Source organism: Chlorocebus sabaeus, chromosome 21 (genome assembly GCF_047675955.1).
Source record: "Chlorocebus sabaeus isolate Y175 chromosome 21, mChlSab1.0.hap1, whole genome shotgun sequence".
NCBI lineage: Eukaryota > Metazoa > Chordata > Mammalia > Primates > Cercopithecidae > Chlorocebus > Chlorocebus sabaeus.
In genome coordinates, this window is record NC_132924.1 from 38,976,712 (window position 1) to 38,993,356 (window position 16,645).

Genomic DNA, 16,645 nt, shown 5'->3' on the forward strand with positions numbered 1-16,645 from the left:
CTTTTTTATTCTAGTTATTCTAGTGTGTATGAGGTGGTATCTTATTGTGATTTTGATTTGCATTTTCCTAATGACTAATGATATTGAATATCTTTTTATGTGCTTACTGGCATTTGTGTATCTTCCTTGTCTGCTGCAGTTTAATTTATTGTTTCTTCCATTTATGGTCTATGCTTTAGCGTTTCTATCTAAGAAACTATGTTTATCTCAAGGTCACTAAGATTTTTATCCTAGTTTTTTTCTGGAAGTTTTATAGTTTTAGGTTTTATATTAGTCTATTATGCAGTTTGTCTTAATTTTTGTATATGATTTGAAGAAAGGGTCAGTGCTCCTTTTTTCCCCATACAGATATGCAGTAGTTCCAGCACCATTTATTGAAAAGATTTTTTTTTCCCATTGAATTTCCTTGACACTTTAAAAAAATAACCATATATGTGGCATATTTCTGGACTCTCTATCAAGTTCTCCTGGTACCTTTTGCTAAGGCCAAACTGTTTTGTTACTGTAGCTCAGGGCTTCTCAATTTCAGATTATTTAAATTTTGGTTCCAATATTTCTTTGTTGGTAATATTTTCAAAGAACAAGCTTTTGGCTTTGTTAATTTTCTCTATTGTGTGTTTTCTATTTTTCTGACTTTTGTTGTAATTAATTTTATTTACTTTCTGATACTTTGGGTTTACTTTATTTTTTTTTAGCTTCTTAAAATAATAGATCATTAATTTAAGACTATCAAATTGTTTTCTAATACAAGCATTTAAAACTATACATTTCCCCCTGAGCACTGCTTTACCCACATCCCATATATTTTTATGTGTTCTGTTTTTATCATTGTGTTTAAAATAATTTCTAAATTCCCTTCTGATTTCTCCTTTGACTCATAACATTTGAAAGCTTGCATTTAATTTCCAAATATTTGAGGTTTCCTAGATATGTTACTTTTATTGACACGATTTGTAATTTGATTCTATTGTGGTTGGAGAATATGCTCTACATGCTATCAATTCCTTAGAAGTTACTGAGATTTGTTTTATGGCTCAGCATATAGTCTGTCTTGGTGAATGTCCCATGTATACTTGAAGAGGATATGTATTCTGCAGTTGTTGGATGTAATATTATACAAATGCTGATTATATCAAGATATTTTATAGTATTATTCAAATCTACTATGTCCTGAACTTTGTCTAGTTGTTCTATCAATTGATAAAAGAAGTATATTAAAATATATTACTATGATTGCAGAATTATCTCTTTCTACTTTTATTTTGGTTAATTTTTTTTCTTCACGTATTTTGAGGTTCTGTTATTAGGCACATATTTATAATTTATATGTCTTTCTGATGGGTTGCTCCTTTTATATTTCTGATATATTCTCCTTCATCTCTGGTAATATTCTTTGTCTTATTGTTTATTTAATCTGATATCAATATATCCTCTTCAGCCTTCTTAGGCTTACTTATAACTCCAAATACCATCTTAGTTGGGGCTAGAGTTTCGACAAGTGAATTTTGTGGAAACACAAACATTTAGTCCCTAAAAATCTTCTTATGATTCGTATTTGAAATGAGTTTCTTGTAGACAGCATATAGTTAGGCTGTGTTCTTTATCCACTCTGCCAATCTTTGTCTTCTAATTGGTGTGTTTATGCCAGTTACATTTAATGTAATTATTGATATGTCAGGGCTTAAATCTTTCATTCTATTTTTTTCTATTTTTAGTTTTCTGTTAGTTTCTTTTTTATTTATTTTTTCTGACTTCCTCTGAGTTGCTTAACATTTTTTTTAAAGAATTATTGAGAATTATTGGTGTATCTTTTTTTTTTTTTTTTTTTTTTTTTTTTTTTTTAACTTTGAGATAGGGTCTCACTCCCATTGTCCAGGCTGTAGTGCAGTGGCGCAATCATGACTTACTGCAGCCTCAACTTCCTGGGCTCAAGCAATCCTCCCACCCCAGCCTTCCAAGTAGCTGGGACTGCAGGCACAAACCACCACACCTGGGTACTTTTTTGTATTTTTAGTAGAGATGAGGTTTTGGCATGTTGCCCAGAGTAGTCTCAAACTACCTGCCTCAGCCTCCCAAGTTGCTTACAGGCATGAACCACCATGCCAGGCCAGTATATATTTTTTATTGCATGTACTTTCAAACCTATTTGTGTCTTCTTACTTAGAGAAATTGATAAAAGAAGTATATTAAAATATTTTAATTAAATTTTTTAAAATTAAACTAAAAATATTTAATTAAAATTGAAATTAAACTATAGTAAAATATCTTACTTAGAGAAGACACAAATAAAGATGGCATTATGTACAGAGCATATGGTTGAGTCTTGCTTTTGTTACCCACTCTGATCATTTTTGCTTTTTAACGTGTTTAGATCATTAACATTTAATATAATTATTGATAAGGCTGAATCTAGGTTTACCATTTCATCATCTCATCATCTGTACCCTTCATTTTTTGTTTTTCTGTTCGTATCTTATTGTTTTTTAAACAATTTTCTTAGTATTCCATTTTAATTTATCTATTTGATTTTTAGCTATATTTCTTTGTATTGCTATTTTAATGATTGCTCTAAGAATTATAATATACATCTCTAAGCAGAACTTGCCTTTTTAATACAGCGCTTCAAAGGTTTTCCTGGAAGCTTACCTAGCAGATGTCTGTTTACATCTCATTGGCTAAAATTGGGTTTAATCACTACCTTTAGACCAACCATTGTCCATGGATAGTGACTAGGTTAGACAAATTTGATTCACATTCCAGAATTGGAGGATGAATCCATCTACACTGAAACAGGAGATTCTCTTTGTTTGGTATTTGTTAGTAGGAAAGAAGGAGGGTGAATACAAAGTAAACAGTGGTCAGTGCCTGTCATGGTCATTAAGCTTGTTGAATGTACTTAGTGTGCCAACATTTTAACCTCAGTACATTTTTAACACAGTTCTTTTATTTTTTTGTTGTTATTTCCCTTTAATTATCTTATCAATAAAGGAAAACTGTCCCCTTCAAAAAATTACGTTAAATGTAGCTTCTAGTATTTGTTGCCCATGCCTCCTATTCCCATTTTGTTGTTTATTTAGGCTAGGAATGCCCCTTGGAATAAATTTTGAAAGTCTGTGCAAAAGTGGCCTATGGTAGATAATGCTTATTATCTACAAATTAGTGATTAAATAATGAATGCCTAAAAGTGGCTATTTTCTGACTACAAAAATGAAATTTCATAAAGAATCGGTTTAATTTTATTCTAGCAGATCAGAATTTCTCTTGAGATTATTTTGCCATAAAGGAGACAACCGTAACTTTTCTTTAGACAAAAAAGCAAAAGAGAAACAAAAAGATTAATTTGGGCCATTGGCTATTTCCTTTCCCATTTTTAAAAGAAGGTAGGTGTCATAAACCATGTTACATGTCATTTTGTTTTTAAAAGCTTAAGTAGTATTTTAAGTATCTTTGACTTAATACATTTTGGTACAATATGGATATACTTGTGGAAATATTCGTAACTAGAGGAAAAAAGAATTGGCATTTGCAAAGTTTAATTACATATAAGATGTTTGGTTTGCGAAAACCAAACATTTGGTTTGCCCATAATTTTGAAAGCACATTGCCCACTTTCTTCTCTAATAGGAAGGTACAGCTACTTATTACTGATGATAGAATTATAAATTCTCTAGGGCAGAGACTATTTTCTGTCTCATTAGCAACTTGTGTGTGCAGAGGGACAGGTTGGTCAGCCTTATGATGATTTACAACTTAATAAGTATATATGTACATTATCTTATTGGAGATCCTTAACCTCCCAAGAAGGTAGTGGAGGAAATTTCTCCCATTTTTTGGATATTTCCTCTATGCCAGCATCCCTAGGCCCCCCCATGCTGTACAAATTCTTTGGCGTTGGGCCACGTACAACCTGCAGGGAGACTTTCCTGCCTCCTAAGTGTTCTCCAGAGGGACAGCATGGGGAGTCTGGGCGGAAAATCATTGATTGTGCAGGACTGTTTCATTTAACATCCCCAGACCTCATTCAAAGTACCAACACTGCAGACCTGCCATCGTGACATTCAGAAATGCCCCTCCCCACCAACCACCAGATGCTCCTGGGAAGCAGTGCCATGTCAGGACTTGCTACCACGCTGCCTCTCTAAGGTCATAAGTGGCAGGATTTATAACCACAGTGAATAAAAATGGCCTTGACAGAGAATTGTGAACATTTTGGACCAAATACATAAACCTTCCTGTATGCAAGCTTTCTTGGACACACAAGGGAGTGCTTGGAGGAGATTAAGAAGTATTTGGACCAGCCGGGGCAACAGGAGGAAACCCTGTCTCTACAAAAAATACAAAAATTGGCCAGGCACAGTGGCTCACGCCTGTAATCCCAGCACTTTGGCAGGCCGAGGCTGGCAGATCACAAGGTCAGGAGTTTGAGACTAGCCTGACTAACATGGTGAAACCCCATCTCTACTAAAAATACAAAAATTAGCCTGGCATGTTGGTGTGCACCTGTAATCCTAGCTGCTCAGGAGGCTGAGGGAGTAGAATTGCTTGAACCCAGGAGGTGGAGGTTCCAGTGAGCCAAGATCATACCACTGCACTCCAGTCTGGGTGACAGAGTGAAAAAAAAAAGAAAAAAGCAAAAATTAGCTGGGCATGGTGGTGTGTGCCAGTTACTTGGGAGGCTGAGGTAGGAGGATGTCTTGAGCCAAGGAGGCAGAGGTTGCAGTGAGCCATGATTGTGCACTGCACTCCAGCCTGGGCAACAAAGCAAGACCCTATCTTTAAAAACGAGAAAGAAAGAAAGAAACATTTGGAATCCCTCAAGCAATATGAGTGTCAAAGCTTAGAAAAGGAGTTGGCATAGAAGAATCACCTCAAAATAATAATCATGGTGATAGCAATAAGAACGCTCAAGCCAGGTGTGGTGGCTCAGACTTGTAATCCCAGCACTTTGGGAGGCCAAGGTGGGTGAATCACTTGAGCCCAGGAGTTTGAGACCAGCCTGGCAATATGACAAAACCCCATCTCTACAAAAATAAATAAATAAATAAATAAATAAAACACACAAAAATTAGCTAGTGTGGTAGCGTGCACCTGTAGTCTCAGCTACTTGGGAGGCTGAGGTGTGAGGATCACTTGAGCCCAGGAGGAGCTCACCCCACTGCACTCCAGCCTGGGCAACAGAGTGAGACCCTGCCTCAAAACAAACAAACAAACAAACAAACAATGCTAACACAGTTACTACTATGTGCTAGGCACAATGTCAAGCTACCTGCATGTACTATCTTATTTAATTCTCACAACAGTGCCATGCAATTGTTGCTACCATTACCCTCATAGATTAGTGAACTACCATCATCCCTTGCCACAGTCATTTTTATAAAGTCCTTTCTGGTCTTACTGCTTCCATGGAGTAAGCAGTACTTTTACCCTTCTGGAGTCCACTCTTGACAAAATCAACCAGAGCCAATTTTATAAAACAAAATCAGATCACGTAACTCCTCTGCTAAAACTCTCCAGTTGCTTCCTGTCACTGAATAAAATCAGAAGTCCCACAGTGGTCCACAGGGTGCATATGTCCTGGTTCCACATACCTCCCTCATCTCCTTCTACTCTGTCCCACACAGACCTCACTCCAGCCACACAAGCTTCTTATCATTCTTGGAACAGGCCAACCTTAGTCTCACCTTGGTGTCTGCAATGGCTGTCTCTTCCCAAGATGTGACTCACTCTCTTACCTTATTTGGTCTCTGCTCAGACCTCATGACCTGAAGAGCCTTTCCTGGTGGCTCCATCCAAAGTAACCTTCCTCCTTCATTCTCTACGCTTCCCCCACTCCAACTGCTGACCTTTGCCTCCCTCTGACACTCTATTAAGTGCCTCTTTGTCCTCCCATTCATTGTTTCTCCAATCATAAGTATGTGAGCTTATAAAGTGGGGGCTTTGTCTTGTTCTCCCCTGAATCCCCATCTCTTAGAAAACATAGTAACTCAGTAAATATTTCTTGAGTATCTGTGGCTGCCTGAAGTAAAGTGACTTGTCCAATGTTCAGAGCTAATAAGAAGTGATTTACACTCTGAACTCCCAGACTGTCAGAGAAGGCCCTCCTTTGGGAAGAGGGGAAAAAAGTAAAAATGGAAGAGAAGTTTAGTGTGGAAGATGGGAATGGGAGAAAGGCCTTCTCTGCCGGGGAATGCTCGATGGCACATTTTTTTTTTTTTTTTTTTAATGCAGGCAGTAACCAAAGGACAATTGTATAAAAGGTAAAAACTAATGTGCAGACACTGAGACTTCAGCAAGTCAGGAGTTTGTCAGTAAATTGGAACCAGAGTTGTTTCTTTCTGGGCTATGCAGTTGCTAGACAGCTCTCTGCTTTAGCCTTGCTGTCTAATTGTCATATGTAGGAATCACGCAACTGCAGAACGGTGTCTGTTAAAGCAGCTCCGTAGTGGTCATTCTGAGCAAATTAATTTAGGATTAGCTCAGAAATAACTAATGCCTCCAGGGCAGCCAAAATTGCAGTCTGCCTATTAACATTTGCTTTGTTCCATTGCTTTAGAGTCATATTCAATTTATCATTTCCCCTCTTCCAGTTCTTAGCATGGTATCCTTTTGTCCCTTTCTCCTTCTGTATCATAACTCTCAGGGAGCCTAGCTCGCTGTGTGTTGAATACTTTAAACATTTTTTTAAGTAATTATGCAATTTTAAAAATGACTTATCTTTTTGGCTAGGGGGAAGCAAGGGAAATCGACAGAATACCACTTCAAATGATGTGGACTCAGTTTCTTGCTGGAATTTGCAAAGCCGGTTTAAATACGATCTTAAGTGTCAGAAGATTGTTTTTAAAATATAGGAATTCAAGAAGACAGACTTTGAGAATGCAAATTTGAAGAATTTGGAATCTTTTCCATTTCAAATATAATATTAACCACGGAGCTTGTCTAGCTGGATGCCACAGTCTGTACAACATAAGGAAATCATCATAATAAAAACAGCTTCACGGCCTTGCTGGTGTTTGGTGCTGTCTTTGCCCTTACACCATTTTTTGCATGTTGTTGGTTAGAAAAATAGCAGCGTATGTAGGAGATCTAAAGGGCAAATCATTAAATTATGGCCACTAGCTATGAACCAATGAATGAATGTCAGCAGAGGAAGTGTGATGACTTAAAATATAGAAATGATGCTTCCAAAACTTTCCAAGGTTGTTTACATCACTGTTGGGGGAAAAATAAGGTTTATGTGGAGAAAAAAATTCAAGAATGCCTGAAAGTCACATAGCAATTATGACAAAAATTCAAAGCAGTTCATAGGCAGGGATAAAGGTGTAAGGAAGGCAGGGTCTAAACTGGTGCAATTTATGTGGGGAGGGAGGGGGTGATGGTGGGAGACAAGGGGAGGGGAAGAATCGCTTAGCCCTCCATGGATTTATGTTTAGCATTCTATTAAAGAACACTAGGATTTAATCCAATGCTGGCTTTACTCTAAATCTGTCTGATGTATGCAGGCAGGGAGCCAAAGGGCTGGAGGCTAAGGATTGACTTGCTTAGTTAACTAGAGAAACAGATGGGGTTGGGAGGTTTTGTGCTGTGTCTCTCCCTCCACAGACAAGGCTGAACCTGGGAGCAAAATAACGAGTTGGGGTTGGGCATGGTTGCTTACACCTATAATCCCAGTGCTTCAGGAGGCTGAGGCAGGAGGATTACTTGAGGCCAAGAGTTCAAGACCAACCTAGGCAACCTGGGAGATTCCGTCTCTACAAAAAAATGTTTTAATTAAAAAAAATAGAAGTGTGGGCGCCCTTCAATCTTGGAGCTCTAAGACCACATCTAAGTGAGTGGGAATGTGGTTGGGGTTGTGAACAAGTCCAGTAGAATGTGGGATGTGGGGCAAAAGACTGGAACTTAGCTTCCCCAAGGGCTCAACCCCAGGGTACATACTGGCAGATTACGCTACGAACTCTCTAGGTCTTTACAACCTAGTGCCATTCAGAGGAAAAGGGAAGAAGGTAGGAGAACGTTTGCCAGGTCCCCTCTCACCCTCATTCAACACTGCAGCCCTCACATTCCACCTCCACACTCTCCACCCTCGATGACATCGCTGCTCATCCACACCACAGTAGGTCCCAGTTTGCCATCTCCTGGTGAAGCAACATTTCCTTTTTGATATCAGTAATGATAATTTTTTTATGTTCCAGCAACAATAAGAGTGATAAAATGATCTTTGCCAACCATCCTCCTTCTGCACTGATTAAACATTAATAGTGGGGTTAAAGGAAACTCTCATTAAAAACAAATCTACGCTAACAAGCAGTTCTCCAAGGCTTCATCTGATCTCTCTTACAGCAAAGTACATTGGTGATACACAGGGGAACGAAAGAACTGCCCCATAACACAAACACCCTGTGGGTAGAAAACAAGCAATGGCTGAGATTTTGGAAGCACCAAGGCTAATGGTCTTCATTCTTCATTTTAATATCCTGGCCACAGGACATAGTAGGGACTCAATAAGTGTTGAAGAAATAAATGATTGAACACAACTTTTTAGGATACTCAAATCCCTCCCTTTTAGCACTGACTTCCCCAAACCTGTCTTCTGACATCCTAATTTTATCCCCAATAAATGGTCCAGCTGTAATTATTTTCAACCAAGTTCCTTCAGAGGAATTTGTGTATCTCTGACTATGCAAAAATATCTTGACTCTGGTGATGTCAAATAAAGCTCATATACTATTAAATACTAGGCATGCATGAAAAGAACAAGGTAAGCCAGAGTATAGGTGAGGAACAGACCTGACTTTCTGGGAAGCATTGGTAGGAATAACCTCCTCAGAGATCATCAGCTTTTCCCATTCACGTGACTTTTCACTCTGACATTTGAAAGAGATCATTTTTCTCTGTCTCAATACCCAAAACACTGATTATCATTGCTGTTTGGAAACTTAGAAACCATATAGTCCAAAACTCTCACTTAATAGATAAGGGAACCGAATTTCAGAGTGGTCTAATGATTAACGCAAGATCTCACTTCTAGTTAGAATTGCTAGAGCGAAAGAACAAATGTCCAGAGTCTCAGGCGAGTAAGCCATTTCCCCCACAAAGCAATAACTTCTGCAACAGACAGAAGCAGGCAAGGGAGAGACATTCATCAGGCCTATTGAAGCAATCCATTGTGGTTATTGGGAACAGGCACCATTTTTAAAAAAATGAATACTAACATGGAAATAGCTCCAGACATTATTGAATGAAAAAAGCAGTTGCAAAATAATGCATAGGGTATGAGTCCATTTATGTGAACCAAAATGAACAGTGTAAATTTTTCCATGGACAAGGTGTGGAAGGATGGATTCCACTCTGACAACAGTGCTTCCCTCTGAAGAGGACTCTAGGATCAAGGATGGTGGTCAAAGGTCAATTTGTCCTTACCTGCAATTGTCTGGATTTTTATAAGGAGGATCTATCTATGCATGAATTGTTTAAGAACTAATTTAAAAGGGTAAAACTGGCCGGGCATGGTGGGTCATGCCTATAATCTCCGCACTTTCGGAGGCTGAGGTAGAAGGATCACTTGAGGCCAGGAGTTTGAGACCAGTTTGGTCCACATAGTGGGATCCCATCTGTTTTAAAAAAAAAAAAAAGTTTAATTGAGTGTGTTGGCACATGCCTGTAGTCCCAGCTAGTAAGGAGGCTGAGAGGCAGGAGGATTGCTTGGGTCCAGGAATTCGAGGTTGTACTGTTGTACTGCTCACTGGCTATGATCATGCCACTACACTCCAGCCTGGATGACAGAGCCAGGTCTTGCCTCTAAAATAAAATTAAACAAAAATAAAAGAGTAAAACTGTATTTATCATTGTGTTCTATGTCACTCTGATGGCTTTGTTCCTAACACTATGGATCATGCTCTGGGGGACTCAGCCTTTTACCTTAATCCCAATGGAAAGTCTAGATTCATCCCAAAACTTTAGGGTTCATGGTCTACCACAGGGAGAGGAGAGAGTATGTTTGTGAGGTTATCTTCCCAAAAAGTGTTTATTGCCCACTTCTTCACACTGATTTCCATTTCACACCTTGAATATAATAATAATGACAATAATAATAATTGAATATGTAAATGCTACTAATAATAAATGACAATAGCTATGCTCTTTTGAGCTCTAACTCTACCCCAGGCACTCTCCTAAGCACCTTCATGCATTCTCTTTTAGTCTTCATAACCACTCTGAGAGGTAAGTACTGTTATTATTCCCATTTTAGAGATGAAAATCTGAGGCTTAAATATATCAATGAACCTGACCTTGGCCACAGGGCTGCTGGGATCTGAACCAGGCAGTTTCACTCCAGAGTCTGTGGTGGGACACAGGCATTGGCACTTCTTGAGCCTGGAGAAATGCTGACCAGTGTCTGTAGGAGGAGTGTATCATGCTAGAAAACATGATTTCATCCATAGCAGAAAATGCTGCCTCCAGAGAGACCTTCTGTCTAATCTGCTTCCCCATTGTTTTCTCTTTGAGTTCCTTTGAGTCTTTTTACCTATGGATTCAAATGCCCCTGGGTCACTAAGTCAAGTGCATAATTCTATCACGCAGTGTGCAGTGAGGGGAAAATATTCTTATTTGGAGAGTAAAAACCCATCTACTATTATGTACAAGCTCAGCAACAATTTCTCAATTACCTGTTCATTTTATTTAAAACAACAGTCAATAAAAACAGCAAGAAACTTTCTTTGAAGGAGATAAGGGCTGATCTGCCTGGAGCCAGGGAATAATCCCTTTTTTCTTGGGTTACTATTTACTTTGGATATGTCAGTTTGGGCCCTTAAAGGTGTGGACAGCATAAAGTGGTAAGTTTTGAAATGATTTTTGCATTTTATGTTAGAGAAAGGTACTTTTCAGGAAGCTGTTATTTTCTTTCTTTCTCTCTCTCTCTCTCTCTCTCTCTGTCTTCTTTTTACTTTTTTGAGATGGAGTCTCGCTCTGTCACCCAGGTTGGAGTGAAGTGGGGCAATCTCAGCTCACTGCAACCTCCACCTCCCAGGTTCAAGCAATTCTCCTGTCTCAACCTCCTGAGTAGCTGGGATTACAGGCACATGCTGCCATGCTTGGCTACTTTTTTTGTGTTTTTAGTAGAGACAGGGTTTCATCATGTTGGCCAGGCTGGTTTTGAACTCCTGACCTCAAGCAATCTGCCCGCCTCAGCCTCCCAAAGTGCTGAAATTACAGGCGTGAGCCGCCACACCTGGCCTCATTATTTCTTCAGTAATGACCGAGGCCTCTCTGATTCAACACTGAAAGTTTGAATTATATCATAGAAATCTTTGTTTAAATATGTATGTACATACTTATATAGACATTATATATGTATGTACATACTTATGTATACATTATATATGTATGCCTATGTGTGTGTATATATATCTATAACATATCTATTCTATATCTATTATGTACAGATATGTAAAAAATATAGCTTTAATTGGGAAAATTTGCATTGGATGAAGCACTTTAAAATTCTTCTCTCATGCCCCAGTACTGTCAAGTTTTTGCCTAGAGCAATGTACTGACTCGAGTTCTGCTGAATCCTGCCTAGAGAAACCACTTGTCATTTCAAAGTTGCATTAATATTTCCATACATTTTTTGAATATTTCCTTTTGGAAAGAGTAACTCCACCTGCTCTTTTTTCCACATGTGTACATCAAAGGTGAAGCTGGGACATGTCTTCTTTCCTCTTAACCCCCTAGCTCAGGACCTGGTAAATACAGCAAATGGGGAGTGAGTTTCTCAAGTGCCTGGCTGTGTCCGCCCCGTGCCTGCCCTGAGATGCGGTGGTGGAACAGCAAGAGGAGCCTTGCCAGCCCGCAGGACTCGGGTGCTGCTAAGCCCTCCAGTTACCACGACTACAGCACTTTCCAATGGATGAGGAGTTTTGATAAATGTCTGGTACGCATTTCTGCAAACAAAGCCATTTATTTTAGGCCAAAGCATTTGTAGCAAAATGTAGATAATATATCTAGAATGTGTCAAATGGAATGCTTTCATTACATATTTTCGGATTGATTTCTTAGGCTGCACATTTATAAAGTAAAAGCCTTGTAATGTTAGATTTCTTAGCTTTGCCATCAACTGCAAACAAGATGTATGGACTAAGTGTGGAGGCTGTCTCAGCAACCTGAGCCCATCTGGGAGAAATATTTTAGGTCATCACTGAAGGGAGTCAGTGCCCTGAGGGTCCTTTCTCAATGCTCTAAGTTCTTGGGACAGAAAAAATGTTTTTGTTGGGCCACAATTGCCACTAAGTGGTATCTATTATGTGATGAGCCAGAGACCTGGAAAACTATCCCCAATTCCTCTCCCCTTCACCCAGAAGAAAATACTGGTTCCTGAAATTCTCATTAAAAATGGAATCTTTTTGGTTGGGTTGGCATGGCTCTTGGAGGAAAGGCCAATCAGGCCAGGAGCGGTGGCTCACACCTGTAATCTCAGCACTTTGGGAGGCCGAGGCATGCGGATCACCTGAGGTCAGAAGTTTGAGACCAGCCTGGCCAACCATGGCCAACATGGTGAAACCCCATCTCTACTAAAAATACAAAAATTAGCCAGAAGCAGTGGCGGGCACCTGTAATCCCAGCTACTTGGGAGACTGAGGCAGGAGAATTGCTTGAACCCGGGAGGCAGAAGTTGCAGTGAGTCAAGATTGTGCCGCTGCACTCCAGCCTGGGCGACAGAAGGATATTCCATTTCAAAAAAAGAAAGAGAGAGAGAAAGAGAGAAAGAGAGAAAGAAAGAAGAAAAAGAAAAAGAGAAAGAAAGAAAGAAAGAAAAGAAAGAAAGAAAGCAGAAAGAAAGAAGAGAAGAAAGAAAGAGAGAGAGAAGAAAATAAGCCAATCAACCCAGGAGGACCAGCCCAAAGCTTGTGCTTGGGATTAACCTTTAGTAGGATTTATCTGTTTAGGGACTGGCTGGCACCGGTGGCCTAGGGATCGGGGCACCACACATGAGAGTTAAACTTTCGAAGGAAGACAGGAGGAAAAGAGAGAGAGATGCTGGACAGTGTTGCCCTGGGAAGGCCGGGAGAACTATGGGTACCAAAGGGGCAGCCTCTAAGCATGGAGATCTAGCGCATGTTAGCCACTCACCTCTGCAGAGGGCCAGCTCTTATTTGCCTCCAAGTGATTTCTGACATATTTCCAAGTGCAAAATAAAACATTCTTCTTTGAGAATATTAATGAATGTTCCTGTATGTGTCCTAGGTTTTTATAAGACAAGGATATTTTGGACACGTCCAAGCCCCCAGACCTGGCTGTACCCTGTGTGCCCTTCTCTCAGTGCAGCGACTTCTGGGCTAAGAATGGCCCCTGCCAGAGCATACTGTGCTGGGCAGTCACGGGTGGCAGAAACCGCTGGCCTCTCTTTTGACAACCCACAGGAAACGTTTGCACCTCCAGCACGTTCCGCTCAAAGTGCTCCATGGTAGCAACACCTGCATGTGGCGCAGAGCTGTGGCTACACTGCTTTATAACTCATCTTTCTCTCTGACCTCTGGGAGTCCAGTGAAAGACCAAAACTCTACTGCTGTTTATGTTCGGTAAGCAAACTTAAACCTTTAGAATTCCATATTTGAACTACATTTAGAATTCAAATAGTCATTAGCAGGAGGAGGCATTTGCTTCTTAGGGATATATGTTAGTGAAAATGTAATGAAGCTTTTATTTATAACTTGCATTAGTTATAAGTTGCCAAACATAACCAATTTACCCTGTTGAGAAATTAGAGTTGAGAGACTAACATGTTAAAGAAGGACAAACTGGGGCGGGTGATATGGCTTACACCTATAATCCCAGCACTTTGGGAAACGGAGGAGGGAGGATTGCTTGAGGCCAGGAGTTCGATCCTCCCTGGCCCGGGAAACATAGCGAGACCCTGTCTCCATAAAAAAGAAAAAAAAGTAAAAAAGAAAATAAAGGACAAGTTACTTACATCATTGTTCCTGGCAGAATGACAACACAGATAATTTAGTTAAAACCTATCTTTAACCTTTTTGTGTGTGTGATTAATCTGTGAGTCTCTGATTATAGCTGGTTGAATATTTCCCCCAAAATAATTGGTTTTGAGCATTAATAATAGGCCTCTATGTCGATGACAATTGTTATGACTTTATTCGTGTGCAATAAAGCCCTTATAATAGATTATACAATTAACTTTCTACAGTTGAAATAAGTGAAATATAAATGGTTTTAGAGGGATCCAGTTGGAATTAAGTTAAAGCACATTGACTTCTTCCAGTTTAGGACCACGTAATAGTTTTGAATGCATTTTTCATTATTTGAAACCTTTTTCTTCTAGCATGTAGTAATGGTGGGAGAACTAAATGACCCTGAAAATTCTGGAAATGAGGAGAAACAGACTAAAGCCACAGGCAGCAGATGAATGAAGAGAGAGAAGAGTGCTTTAGGTAAGCCTCTGATTAGACCTAACTTTAATAAGCTCTACTTGAGAAAGGGGGCACATGGCCTCTCCTGGGGTACTATGGCTTCATTCATGTCACCCTGAAATTGCATGCTTCCTCTGAGCATAGTGGTCTTAATTAGGATGGGAGGTTAAACAAAATAAGCAAAATTAACAAAGCTTTTGTCCTTTTATGTAGCAATGTTCTAGAAAAATCTTAATGGATTTCATTAATTTAAATGTCACAACACAATTAACTTTGTTTTTCCATCTCTGCTGAGTGTGGGCGCATCCTAATTTTTCTTATAGTTATAAAAAGTGTTGACTATTTCATATACACAATTAGTATTGAAATTACCAGAACTGTGGATAAAAATGTCATCTCTTGTTTATCTTCTCCCACGGTTACTTGTGAATTGTGGAGTGTGATGTGTAGAGCTGTTCTGGGAGGTGGAATACAGGTAGGACCCCTAGTCAAGAAGCCTGCCTCACAGAGAGGGCGCCTTACTCCACATTAAATGTTCACAGTCCTTTGCTCACTGTCTAATTGAGAAGAATATTAGTACATCAGGCGCTCAATCCCAAGTAAATTTAAAAATGGGAAGTCTTACAACACTTTTGGAAGATACGTGGATGAGGCTTTTAGGTGACTTGTTAGTCTTTTTTTTTTTTTTTTCCTTGAGACAGAGTCTCTGTCACTCAGGCTGGAGTGCAGTGATGTGTTCTCGGCTCACTGCAACCTCCACCTCCCGGGTTCAAGTGATTCTCCTGCCCCAGCCTCCTGAATATGGGACTACAGGTGCACGCCACCATGCCCGGCTAATTTGTATTTTCAGTAGAGATGGGGTTTCACTATGTTGATCAGGCTGGCCTCAAACTCCTGACCTCAAGTGATCCACCTGCTGGGCCTTCCAAAGTAAATCAGCTTTATGCATTTAAATTTAATCAGCGATTAACTTTAAATTGTGCCTGGCTGGATTTGTTAGTCTTAACTCCAAAACTTTATTCCAATTTTCCCAGAGGCACTATGGGCCCAGAGCCAGCATGGGCTAGAAAGTGAAACTTCGTAGCCACAGGCAGAGAGAGTGGAGAATGTTTCTTTTTTATTAAAAGGAGAAGAAGGCCAGTAGTGGTGGCTCACCCCTGTAATCCTAGCACTTTGGGAGGCCAAGGCAGGTGGATCACTTGAGGTCAGGAGTTCAAGACTAGACTGGTCAACATGGTGAAAGCCTGTCTCTACTAAAAATACAAAATTAGCTGGGCATGGTGGCGGGTACCTGTAATCCCAGCTACTCAGGAAGCTGAGGCAGGAGAATCGCTTGAACTCGGGAGGCAGAGGTTGCAGTGAGCTGAGATCGTGCCATTGCACTCCAGTTTGGATGACACAGCAAGACTCCGTCTCAAAAAATAAATAAACAAAAATAAATTAAGCTAAATTAAGGTTCTTGTCTGTAATCCCAGCACTTTGGGAGGCCGAGGTGGGCGGATCACAACAACAAGATATCGAGACCATCCTGGCCAATATGGTGAAACCCCATCTTCACTAAAAATACAAAAATTAGCTGGGTGTGGTGATGCATGCCTGTAGCTCCAGCTACTTGGGAGGCTAAGGCAGGAGAATCGCTTGAACCCGGGAGGCAGAGGTTGTAGTGAGCCAAAATGGCACCACTGCATTCCAGCCTGGCGACAGAGCGAGACTCCATCTCAAAAAATAAAATAAAATAAAAATTATTTAATGAAATTTTTTTTAAAAAATGAAAAGAAAAAGTAAAACAAAATCCCAAGTCCCATTTGTATGAACATTTATATGAAAATTTTATCCAACCACAAAAACACATTTTTGTGTTAAATACATTTTGTGATAAAGGAAACTGAATATGGACTAGTGCTCAGATGATATCAGAGAATCATTAATATTCTTAGGAGGGATAATAGAATTGTGGTTATGAAGGAAAATGTTCTTCTTTTTAGGAGATACGTGCTGAAGGGCTAAAGTGTTATGTCTACAGTTTATCTTCCACATATATTGAAAACTTACACACCCAGAGAAAAAAGCAAATGTGGTAAATATTAGAAGTTGTTGAATTTAGATACTGGGTGTATGGGCAGTCATTGAGCTAGTAATTAAAGGTCTGTCAATCAGTTGGAATTGCTTCTGGCTGCAAATAAAACTCAACTGACAAAGGTTTCAATTTTAAGAACCTTCAACCT